The sequence below is a fragment of the Nerophis ophidion genome, linkage group LG09 (genome assembly GCF_033978795.1).
Source record: "Nerophis ophidion isolate RoL-2023_Sa linkage group LG09, RoL_Noph_v1.0, whole genome shotgun sequence".
NCBI classification, from domain to species: Eukaryota; Metazoa; Chordata; class Actinopteri; order Syngnathiformes; family Syngnathidae; genus Nerophis; species Nerophis ophidion.
This window is the reverse complement of record NC_084619.1, coordinates 61,195,573-61,208,124: the sequence shown is the minus strand read 5'-3', so window position 1 is coordinate 61,208,124 and position 12,552 is coordinate 61,195,573. Positions and strand designations below refer to the sequence as shown.

At 41.3% G+C, this 12,552-nt stretch overlaps 1 protein-coding gene across 2 annotated transcripts in view; it reads left to right on the top strand.

The window, feature by feature from the left end:
• The first annotated feature begins 3,707 nt into the window (after window positions 1-3,707).
• The window catches only part of tjap1 (tight junction associated protein 1 (peripheral)), a 31,432-nt gene continuing 22,587 nt past the window's right edge, over window positions 3,708-12,552 (top strand). The window contains exon 1 of one of the 2 annotated variants that reach the window (XM_061911408.1): window positions 3,708-3,994. The gene's annotated coding sequence lies outside the window, so the exon portion shown is untranslated. The remainder of the gene's footprint in view (window positions 3,995-12,552) is intronic. The other variant, XM_061911409.1, reaches the window with a different exon arrangement.

The following is a 12,552-nucleotide window of genomic DNA, read 5'->3' as shown; positions in this document are numbered from 1 at the left end:
AGTGTGTAGTTGTAGGATGTGTAGTGTGTGAAGTTGTATGATGGGTAGTGTGTAGTTGTTTGATGTGTTGAGTGAAGTTGTATGATGTGTAGAGTGAAGTTGTATGATGTGTAGTGTGTAGTTGTATGATGTGTAGTTGTATGATGTGTAGAGTGAAGTTGTGTGATGTGTAGTTGTATGATGTGTAGAGTGAAGTTGTATCATGTGTAGTGTGTAGTTGTATGATGTGTAGTGGTATGATGTGTAGTGTGTAGTTGTATGATGTGTAGTTGTATGATGTGTAGAGTGAAGTTGTATGATGTGTAGTGTGTAGTTGTATGATGTGTAGAGTGAAGTTGTATGATGTGTAGTGTGCAGCTGTATGAAGTGTAGTTATATGATGTGTATTATGTAGTTTCATGATTTATAGCGTGTAGTTGTATGATGTGTAGTTGTATGATGTGTAGACTGAAGTTGTATGATGTGTAGTGTGTAGTTGTATGACGTGTAGTTGTATGATGTGTAGTGTGTAGTTGTATGACGTGTAGTTGTATGATGTTTGGAGTGAAGTTGTATGATGTGTAGTGTGTAGTTGTATGATGTGTAGAGTGAAGTTGTATGATGTGTAGTGTGTAGTTGTATGACGTGTAGTTGTATGATATGTAGAGTGAAGTTGTATGATGTGTAGTTGTATGATGTGTAGTGTGTAGTTGTATGATGTGTAGAGTGAAGTTGTATGATGTGTAGTGTGCAGCTGTATGAAGTGTAGTTATATGTGTATTGTGTAGTTATATGATTTATAGCGTGTAGTTGTATGATGTGTAGTTGTATGATGTGTAGAGTGAAGTTGTGTGATGTGTAGTGTGTAGTTGTATGATGTGTAGAGTGAAGTTGTATGATGTGTAGTGTGTAGTTGTATGATGTGTAGTTGTATGATGTGTAGTGTGTAGTTGTATGTTGTGTAGTGTACAGCTGTGTGAAGTGTAGTTATATGATGGGTATTGTGTAGATTCATGATTTACAGCGTGTAGTTGTATGATGTGTAGTTGTGTAATGTGTGATGTGTAGTTGCATGATGTGAAATAAATAGTTGTATGCTGTGCTTTGTGTAGTTGTAGTTGTCCATGTTTGTGAAAGTCCTTCGATATCTCAGCAGATGGGTGGAAGTTGGCCGTGACCTCTGACCCTGGCATGCTGCCATTGTTATCTGATGGCATGTTGGAACATGCGCGGCTAATGCCTGCACGCGCGTACACACACACACACACACACACACACACACACACACACACACACACACACACGTCGTCCCCAGACTATAGGAGAGGTGAAGAAAGGTGACGATGTTGAAGATGGCGTCCATGAGAGACGCGAGCAGCTGGCGGCAGTTTAACCGGCGACATTCCTGCCAACCTTCTCATTCCTCGCAGGAGTGAGCAGTCTGCTCTGGATTGTTGAGAAGCAGCTGGACATTGTCCTCGTCTATCTCTTGCACGACAATAATCTGCTCCGCCTCAGCAGCTGCTGTGTGTGTGTGTGTGTGTGTGTGTGTGTGTGTGTGTGTGTGTGCGTGTGTTGTCCACAGTGCATTCCAAAGTAAAGCAGGAGTGACGTTCCTTTACAAAGCACTTGATAGTGCAGTTTACTCCTCGGCCACGCGAGGGAGGTATTTGTTTCTGAAAGATGACATCGACTCATTTAGTGATCAACAAAGAGCTGTGCTAAAGTTGTACAATCAATGCCATCCATCCATCCATCCATTTCCTACCGCTTATTCCCTTTCGGGGTCGCGGGGGGCGCTGGCGCCTATCTCAGCTACAATCAATGCCAAGAAACCAAAATATTATTTTATTAACGTATGAGTTTTATAAGATTTCATTTTTGTTACGTAAAATCTTCTTTTAGACACCATATGTGGGTCATATTTTTGTTTTTAGCGCAAAAGCTTTTATTGGACACTGAATTTTTTGTTTGTTTGTTTGTTTGTTTATTTTCAGATGACATTTCAATTTAAAAAAATTCGGTGGGAAGAAAGTCAATGCAAAAACTAAATCAGTGCATAAAAAAAAGTACATACGATTCAGTGTATAAAAATTAAATGTAAAAAAAAATAAATAAATAAAAATTCAGTGTGATGAAAATTTGCTGTGAAAAATTCAGTATATAGAAATAATTGCATAAAAATTCAATTTGAAATAATAATTGAATGATAATTCAGTGTAAAGAATTAATTTACTAAAAAATCAGTACAGAAATACTTTCGGTGTTTTAAGACTAAAGCACCTCATTGGCTGGTTCTGAGACTAGCTCGATTTCTTCAGTCTTAATTTAGTTGAGTTTTGAAGCAATTAGTATTCAAATTTAAATGTATTTTAATATATATATATATGTATATGTATATATATGTATATTTATATATATACATATATATATATGTATATGTATATATGTATATATATATGTATATGTATATATATATATATACATATATATATGTATATATACATACACACGTATATATATATATTTTTTTTTTTGTATGTGTATGTATATATACCCCAAAGGGAATAAGTGGTAGAAATGGATGGATGGATGAATATGTATATGTATATATACATGTGTATGTATATATATATGAAAATATAAATTTATATAATATATATATAAATGATAAATGGGTTGTACTTGTATAGCGCTTTTCTACCTTCAAGGTACTCAAAGCGCTTTGACACTACTTCCACATTTACCCATTCACACACACATTCACACACCGATGGGGGGAGCTGCCATGCAAGGCGCTAACCAGCACCCATCAGGAGCAAGGGTGAAGTGTCTTGCTCAGGACACAACGGACGTGACGAGGTTGGTACTAGGTGGGATTTGAATCAGGGACCCTCGGGTTGCGCACGGCCACTCTGCCACTGCGCCACGCCGTATGTATAATATATATGTATATTATTTATATATATACATATATATATATTATTTATATATATACATATTTACACATATATGTATATATATGTTTATATATCTATACATCTATATATCTGTATTGTATTTTATATTACATTTTATTTTATTTAACAGTTATTTGTTTGCATTATAGTTATTTGAATTTGATTTCTTATGTTAATTGCTCGGCCTGATCTGATCTGGAACATTGCAACAATGTTGAATTGTATTATATTGGAAGTGCTTTAATGTGTTTGTATACGTATGGTCATTGTTAAAAAAATATACTTTGAATCTTTCTGCACCAAATTTTTTGACATTTTGTTTCTATAAAATTGACAACATTTAAAATCCAGCACGCTCCACGACCCCGAAGGAGACAAGCGGTAGAAAATGGGTGGATGGATGGAATTATTTTTCTGCACTGATTTTCTTACACATTTAATTTTAAAACTGTATTTTAACAAACTGAATTTTTGCACTGGCACATTTTGCTTTCATTATTTAATTCAATGAAATTGTTGGCATAATTTGATTTGAATCCCCAAAATTCAAGGCCAAAACAATTCAGTGACATGAATTCAGTATAAAAAGGAGCGTTCTCAATAAAGACACAAATGAACCGACACAACACATCGTCCATTTTAAATGTGAAGCAAAAACAATCAAGCTAATCGATCATGTGATCAGGAGGCGGTGACGTCACTGTGCGAAGACGTCACTACGCGCAGTACGCGCAGTACGCACAGGGAGGGGAGGGGCGGGGCGCACGGGATTCCAGAAGAGGATTACCCATGATGCCCCGCGGGCGAAGATGGCGACAGTTAAGGCGAAGAGCACATCAACTTTCTCCGAGTGATTTTCGCCGCTCGCTCCGAGGCTCCACGGCGACTTTTCATCCCCTCGCCGCCCGCGTCCATCAGCAGCTCGACGGCCGAGGATCGTCGCTCGCTCCCGGCGTCGGATCGCTGGGGAGCCCGCTGCGCCGGAGAGCGAAGCTTCGGCTAAAGTTTCTGCTCGGCTCGGTGTGCCGTTGGCGGACCTCCGGGCCCAACACCAGGTGAGCAGGTTCGCCTGTGGGCGTGGCCTCGTCTGATCGCGCCGTTAGCCCAGGTGCGGCCATGTTGGACTTCGATCACCGACCCCTCGGCCCCGCCCGCTTCGCCTCAGTATCAGTCCGGCTTTAAGTGCGTGCGTGTGCGTGCGTGTGGTCAGCTGGGGGTGGACTGAAGGTGGCGCTGTCGTCTTTGAACCGCCGAAGAACAAAACAGTGTTGATGGATCACTCGTTGCCATGGTAACTCATCAACACACTGTTCTTAAAGGTCTACTGAAATGAGATTTTCTTATTTAAACGGGGATAGCAGGTCTATTCTATGTGTCATACTTGATCATTTCACGATAATGCCATATTTTTGCTGAAAGGATTTAGTAGAGAACATCCACGATAAAGTTCGCTAATAAAAAAGCCTTGCCTGTACTGGAAGTAGCAGACGATGTGCGCGTGACTTCACTGGTTGTAGAGCTCCTCACATTGTTTACAATCATGGCCACCAGCAGCGAGAGTGATTCGGACCGAGAAAGCAACGATTTCCCCATTATTTTGAGCGAGGCTGAAAGATTTGTGGATGAGGAAATTTAGAGTGAAGGCCTAGAAAAAAACAAAACACAAAGGCGAGGGCAGTGAGAGCGATTCAGATGTTTTTAGACACATTTACTATGATAATTCTGGGAAATCCCTTACCTACCTATTGTGTTGCCGGTGTTTTAGTGAGTTAAATAGTACCTTAAAGGCCTACTGAAATGAGATTTTCTTATTCAAAGGGGGATAGCAGGTCCATTCTATATGTGTCATACTTGATCATTTCGCGATATTGCCATATTTTTGCTTAAAGGATTTAGTAAAGAACATCCACAATAAAGTTCGCAACTTTTGCTTGCTAACAGAAAAGCCCTGCCTTTACCGGAAGTCGCAGACGATGACGTCACATGTTGATGACGTCACATGTTGATGGCTCTTCACATCTTCACATTGTTTTTAATGGGAGCCTCCAACAAAAACAGCTATTCGGACCGAGAAAACGAAATTACGACAATTTCCTCATTAATTTGAGCGAGGGTGAAAGATTTGTGTTTGAGGATATTGATAGCGAAAGACTAGAAGAAAAAAAAAAGTTGAAAAAAAAACGCGATTGTTGATGAGGAAATTTAGAGTGAAGGCCTAGGAAAAAAAAAGGCAGTAAGAGCAATTCAGATGTTTTTAGACACATTTACTAGGATAATTCTGGGAAATCCTTATCTGCCTATTGTGTTGCTAGTGTTTTAGTAAGTTAAATAGTACCTTAAAGGCCTACCGAAACCCACTACTACCGACCACGCAGTCGGATAGTTTATATATCAATGATGAAATATCAACATTGCAACACATGCCAAAACGGCCTGTGTAGTTTACTAAATTGCAATTTTAAATTTCCCGGGAGTTTCTTGTTGAAAATGTCGCGGAATGATGACGCGTACGCGTGACGTCACGGACTGTAAGGAAATATTAGCGCTGCGCACACACACAGCTAGAAGTCGTCTGCTTTAACGGCATAATTACACAGTATTTTGGACATCTGTGTTGCTGAATCCTTTGCAATTTGTTCAATTAATAATGGAGAAGTCAAAGTCGAAAGATGGAGTTGGGAAGCTTTATCCTTTAGCCACACAAACACACGGTGATTTCTTGTTTAAAATTCCCGGAGGTGAAGCTTTCCTATGGATCACAGCGGTCAAGCGAACATGGATCCCGACCAAATGTCAACCAACAGTTTTCGGTGAGAAAATTGTGGTAAAAAGTCGCCACTTACCGGAGATTAGCTGCTGTCGACTTCCATCAGACACTGGCCTCAAGACACCCGTGGACACACCCTTCCAACTATCATCATCAGCCGTTGTCAGTCCACTGTTGGACGAAAGCCTCAGCATGTTTCTGCCATTTGGCGTACTTTTCATGCTGGTTATTAGCCTACACCTTCCACGCTGGCTTGGTGCGGGTTGGAAGGGGTATTTTATATCAGAGATCCTTCTCCTAGACTAATTGCCTTACTGGGCTTTTGAACTTAGTCTGTCCTGTTGGTTGTCCGCGCCCCATTTACCAAGGGACCCGCTCAGCTTTATGGCGCTGACCGCCCGCCAGTCACAAGAGAAGGTGCAAACGGTTCTTTGTGTGCATTTTATAGACGTTAGTTGGGACTCACTAACCCCACACACAACCTCCCATTTCATGCCTGGATGTAGTTTAACGTCATACCCAGAACAGTTAACGTCATACCCATTATACCCAATATTACGTGATACCGACTATCAGGTAATATTAAACTCTCCAAAACACTAGCAACACAATAGAAGGATAAGGGATTTCCCAGAATTATCCTAGTAAATGTGTCTAAAAATATTTGAATCCGTCCCAATGCAATCGCGTTTTTTTTTTGTTTTTTTTTTCCAGTCCGTCACTATCAATATCCTCAAACACGAATCTTTCATCCTCGCTCAAATTAATGGGGAAATTTTCGTTTTCTCGGCCCGAATAGCTCTATTTGTTGGAGGCTCCCATTAAAAACAATGTGAGGATGTGAGGAGCCATCAACGGGTGACGTCATCGCCTGCGACTTCCGGTAAAGGCAAGGCTTTTCTATTAGCGACCAAAAAATGCGTACTTTATCGTCGATGTTCTCTACTAAATCCTTTCAGCAAAAATATGGCAATATCGCGAAATGATCACGTATGACACATAGAATGGACCTGCTATCCCCGTTTAAATAAGAAAATCTCATTTCAGTAGACCTTTTAAAGTCGGAGGGGTGTGGCCACAGGTGTTTTGATCCCAGTCTCTCTGAGAGAAGTCACGGCAGCTGCAGGAGGACGCTGGCTCCGCTGATCTTCAGTAAGAGGCGACTTATTTCCACAATTTTCTCACTGAAAACTGCCGGATGACATGTTCGCTTGACCGCTCTGATCCATAGTAAAGCTTCACCTCCGGGAATTTTAAACATAGAAACACAGTGTGTTTGTGTGGCTAAAGGCTAAAAGCTTCCCACTTCCATCTTTCTACTTTGACTCCTCCCTTATTAATTGAACAAATTGCAAAAGATTCAGCAACACAGATGTCCAGAATACTGTGTAATTATGAGATGAAAAGAGACGACTTTTAGCCGTAAGTGGTGCTGGACAAATATGTCCCCTCCAACCAATAACATCACAAACACGCGTCATCATTCCACGACATTTTCAACAGGAAACTCCGCGGGAAATTTAAAATTGTAATTTAGTAAACTAAAAAGGCCGTATTGGCATGTGTTGCAATGTTAATATTTCATCATTGATGTATAAACTACCAGACTGCGTGGTCGGTAGTAGTGGGTTTCAGTAGGCCTTCAAACACACCATTTGGCCTTTTGGTCAGTGAAATGACACAAGTACTGTGCTGTGGTACCTCGGCTTCGCTACCTGTTCCAAAAGGTTCGACGGAGACTGAATCTCGCGACGACCGGAGCAATTTTGTGAATCCAAGTAATCCGTTCCAGACAGAACAAATTCGAATAAACCCACTAACATAAAAGATAGCTCTAATACAGGGGTCGGGAACCTTTTTGGCTGAGAGAGCCAAGAATCCAAATATTTTAAAATGTATTTCCGTAACAGCCATATAATATTTTTTTCAACACTGAACACAACTAAGCGCGTGCATTTTTTAAGTAAGCACAACATTTTTGGAGTATAATATGTCTCTTATTCTTTGTAATAAAATTGTTATTTTAAAGCTAACTGTGGAGGTGGCGTGGCCTGCGGGCCTGCAGCGAATCGGAGTGTTGCCAGGATCGGCCTCGAAATCAGCGACAGGTGCGTAGATGGGGGCAGCACGGTATGAGATGGGTTAGTGCGTCTGCCTCACAATACGAAGGTCTTGAATAGTCCTGAGTTCAATCCCGGGCTCAGGATCTTTCTCTGCGGAGCTTGCATGTCCTCCCCATGAATGCGTGGGTTCCCTCCGGGTACTCCGGCTTGCTCCCACCTCCAAAGACATGCACCTGGGGATAGGTTGATTGGCAACACTAAAATTGGCCCTAGTGTGTGAATGTGAGTGTGAATGTTGTCTGTCTATCTGTGTTGGTTCTGCGATGAGGTGGCGACTTGTCCAAGGTGTAAAGCCTTCCGCCCGATTGTAGCTGGGATAGGCACCAGCGACCCCAAAGGGAATAAGCGGTAGGAAATGGATGGATGGATGGATTCTAAAGCTAACTGTCAAGGGGGCGTGGCCTGCAGGCCTGCTGCAAAGTGGGGTGTTGCCCGGACCGGCCTCGAAATCAGCGATAGGTGCGTAGATGGGGGAAGCATGGTAGAAGAGGTGTTAGTGCCTCTGCCTGCCAATATGAAGGTCCTGAATAGTCCTGGGTTCGAAAACGGGCTCGGGATCTTTCTCTGTGGAGTTTGCATGTTCTCCCCGTGACTGCGTGGGTTCCCTCTGGGTACTCCGGCTTCCTCCCACCTCCAAAGACATGCACCTGGGGATAGATTGATTAGCAACACTAAATGGTACCTGGTGTGTGAACGTGAGTGTGAATGTTGTCTGTCTATCTGTGTTGGCCCTGTTATGAGGTGGAGACTTGTCCAGGGTGTACCTGCCTTCCACCCGATTGTAGCTGAGATAGACACCAGCGCCCCCTGTGACCCAAAGGGAATAAGCGTTAAAAAATGGATGGATGGATGGGTGCGTAGATGGCCCACCTGGGCCTTGTTCTACTGTAGCAGCTTCACGCCTTCTTTTGAGTGCTATTGGGCGCACCTGCTTTGTGTTCGCAATCAAGACTATTCTAAGTTGTGCGTACGCTATCCTTCTTTGTGGGGATACTGTTGATTGTCATGTCATGTCTTGGTGGAGCGCTCCTTTTTTCATACAAGAATCAATCAATCAATCAATGTTTACTTATATAGCCCAAAATCACGAGTGTCTCAAAGGGCTGCACAAGCCGCAACGACATCCTCAGCTCAGATTCCACATCAGGGCAAGGAAAAACTCAACCCAATGGGATGACAATGAGAAACCTTGGAGGGCGACCGGTGCAAGGGACGTCAAGTGGATCTAGCATAATATTGTGAGAGTCCGGTCCATAGTGGATCTAACATAATAGTGGGAGTTCAGTCCATAGTGGATCTAACATAATAGTGGAGTCCAGTCCATAATGGATCTAACATAATAGTGGGAGTCCAGTCCACAGTGGATCTAACATAATAGTGAGAGTCCAGTCCATAGTGGATCTAACATAAGAGCGGGAGCCCAGTCCATAGTGGATCTAACATAATAGTGGGAGTCCAGTCCTTAATGGATCTTACATAATAGTGGCAGTCAAGTCCACAGTGGATCTAACATAATAGTGGGAGTCCAGTCCACTGTGGATCTAACATAATAGTGGGAGTCCAGTCCACAGTGGATCTAACATAATAGTGGGAGTCCAGTCCACTGTGGATCTAACATAATAGTGGGAGTTCAGTCCACAGTGGATCTAACATAATAGTGGGAGTCCAGTCCATAGTGGATCTAACATAATAATGGGAGTCCAGTCCATAGTGGATCTAACATAATAGTGAGAGTCCAGTCCATAGTGGATCTGACATAATAGTGGGAGTCCACTCCATAGTGGATCTGACATAAAAGTGGGAGTCCAGTCCATAGTGAATCCAACATAATAGTGGGAGTCCAGTCCATAGTGGATCCAACATAATAGTGGGAGTCCAGTCCACAGTGGATCTAACATAATAGTGGGAGTCCAGTCCACAGTGGATCCAACATAATAGTGGGAGTCCAGTCCACAGTGGATCTAACATAATAGTGGGAGTCCAGTCCATAGTGGATCTAACATAATAGTGGGAGTCCAGTCCATAGTGGATCTAACATAATAGTGGGAGTCCAGTCAACAGTGGATCTAACATAATAGTGGGAGTCCAGTCCACAGTGGAGCTAACATAATAGTGGGAGTCCAGTCCATAGTGGATCTAACATAATAATGGGAGTCCTGTCCATAGTGGATCTAACATAATAGTGGGAGTCCATTCCATTGTGGATCTGACATAATAGTGGGAGTCCAGTCCTTAGTGGGACCAGCAGGAGATCATCTTGAGCGGAGACAGGTCAGCAGCGCAAAGACGTCCCCAACTGATGCACAGATGAGTGGTCCACCCTGGGTCCCGGCTTTGGACAACTAGCGCCCCATCTGTGGTCACCGAATTTGTCCACGAAGGAGAGGGGGGCAGAGCAGAAAAGAAACGGCAGATCAACTGGTCTAAAAGGGTGGTCTATTTAAAGGCTGGAGTATACAAACGAGTTTTAAGATGGGACTTAAATGCTTCTAGTGATGTAGCATCTCTAACTGTTCCCGGGAGGGCATTCCAGAGTACTGGAGCCTGAATAGAAAACGCTCCATAGCCCGCAGACTTTTTTTGGGCTCTGCGAATGACTAATAAGCCGGAGTTCTTTGAACGCAGATTTCTTGCCGGGACATATGGTACCATACAATCGGTAAGATAGGATGGAGCTAGACAGTGTAGTATTTTATACCTAAGTAGTAAAACCTTAAAGTCACATCTTAAGTGCACAGGAAGCCAGTGCAGGTGAGCCAGTATAGGCCTAATATGATCAGAAGGGTACCCAAAGTGTGGCCCGGGGGATATTTGCGACCCACAGCTCCAGTTTTGTCGGTCCACAACACATCGGGAAAAAAAATTAAGGAAAAATGTAGGAAAAAAAGAAAAAAAGTGCAGACAAAATTGTTATAAATAATATGATTTAATATAAAAAGTGTGTGGGAGACATTTTGATATTTTGTCACTTTAAAAAAATGCTACAATCAGACATTATTTTGGTTTTGCGGTTACAAAATCTTCACAATAATGCGGTGACACGTGATGGCATCAAACAAAACTTGGTGAGTGTAGTTTTTTTCTGGCGCTTTTTGCGTCGGCCGGTCTAAATATAAACTACATTTCCCTTTTTTTTTTCTCTCGGAATAGCCATCCCAGCGTTGTTCTTTTTGAAATAAACAGTTCAAGAAGAACGAGTTAGTCCATAGCGTCCGTCTTATGCGTTGCGCGTCCTTTCGTGGGGACATTAAGACAAACAAACACACCCTGGCGACAACGTCATCTATTTGGTGAGGTAATAAAGCGCGTCACGTTCGTACTGAGCGTTCCATGCCAGAACACATTGGGGAGAGGCCGTGCCAGCAACCTGAGGGTTCCTGGTTCGATCCCCACCTTCTACCAACCTAGTCATGTCCGTTGTGTCTTTGAGCAAGACACTTCACCCTTGCTCCTGATGGGCCCTGGTTAGGGCCTTGCATGGCACCTCTCGCCATCTGTGTGTGAATGTGAAAATAATGTCAAAGCGCTTTGAGTGTCTTGAAGGTAGAAAAGCGCTATGCAAGTATAACCCATTTTCCACTGGCGCACGTCGCCGAGGGCAAAAATATTTGAAGCCAGCGAGGCCAAACATCAATTTGTGAAACATTTGAAGGTCATAAAGTGTGTGTACAAATAGCCCTCTAAGTCATAAAATGCCCAAGGATACAATATTTCAATTACTGAACCGCTACTTTGAAATTTTATCAGACCACACAAAAAACAGCAACCATGTACAGTTCATAAAAACTCTCATTTACACAGTAACTAAATTCACTTTAAAGTATAAAATACACAGGTCAAGTATGACATGTTTTTATTGTTAAACTATGATGTATACTGTAATAGGGCTGCAGTGATTATTCACTTATTTCCATCAGAAAAAAGCTTTGATTTATATTCTCGTTCTTTAATTAATCTTTTAATGGGTTTAATAACATTTTTATCAAATCTGGATTGCATAAAAGAAGGTAAAAAAAATGAGAAGGTAAAGGATGGTTGAAAATAAGTTAAATGGAAGGTAAACAAAGGTAAAACAAGTTAGAGAGAAGGTACAAGAATGTAAAGAGGAAATAGTAGGTAAAATAAGATAAACAAAAGTTAAAATATAATTAAAAGCTGAAATAGGGTAAAAGGATACCTTTATGGTAAGTATAGGGTAAACTGAGGTAATTAGAAGGTAAATAAAAGGTAAAACATGTTAAATAGATGGTAAAAGAATGTAAAGGTGAAATAGAAGGTACAATAACGTAAACACAAGTTAAAATGTTAAATAAAAGCTAAAATAGGTTTAAAAGGATAACTGTATGGTAAGTAAAAGGTAAAATAAGGTATTTTGAAGGTAAATAAAAGGTTAAACAACTTAAATATTTGGTATAAGAGGGTAAAAGGTAAGTACAAGTTAAAATGTAAATACAGGGTAAAATAAGTTTTTAAAAGGATAACTTGAAGGTAAGTAAATGGTAAAATGAGGGAATTAAAGGTAAATGAAAGGTAGAAGAAGGTAAATAAAAGATCGAAAAAGGTAAAACAGGTTAGATAGAAAGTAAGGTTAAAAAAGGTAAAGGGTGACTAGAAGGTAAAAGAAAGTGAGGTAAATGGTTAAACTAAGGTCAACAGGAGGCAAAAAAGTAAAACAAAAGAAGGTAAATAGAAGCTAAACAAAGTTAAAACAAGTTGAATAGAT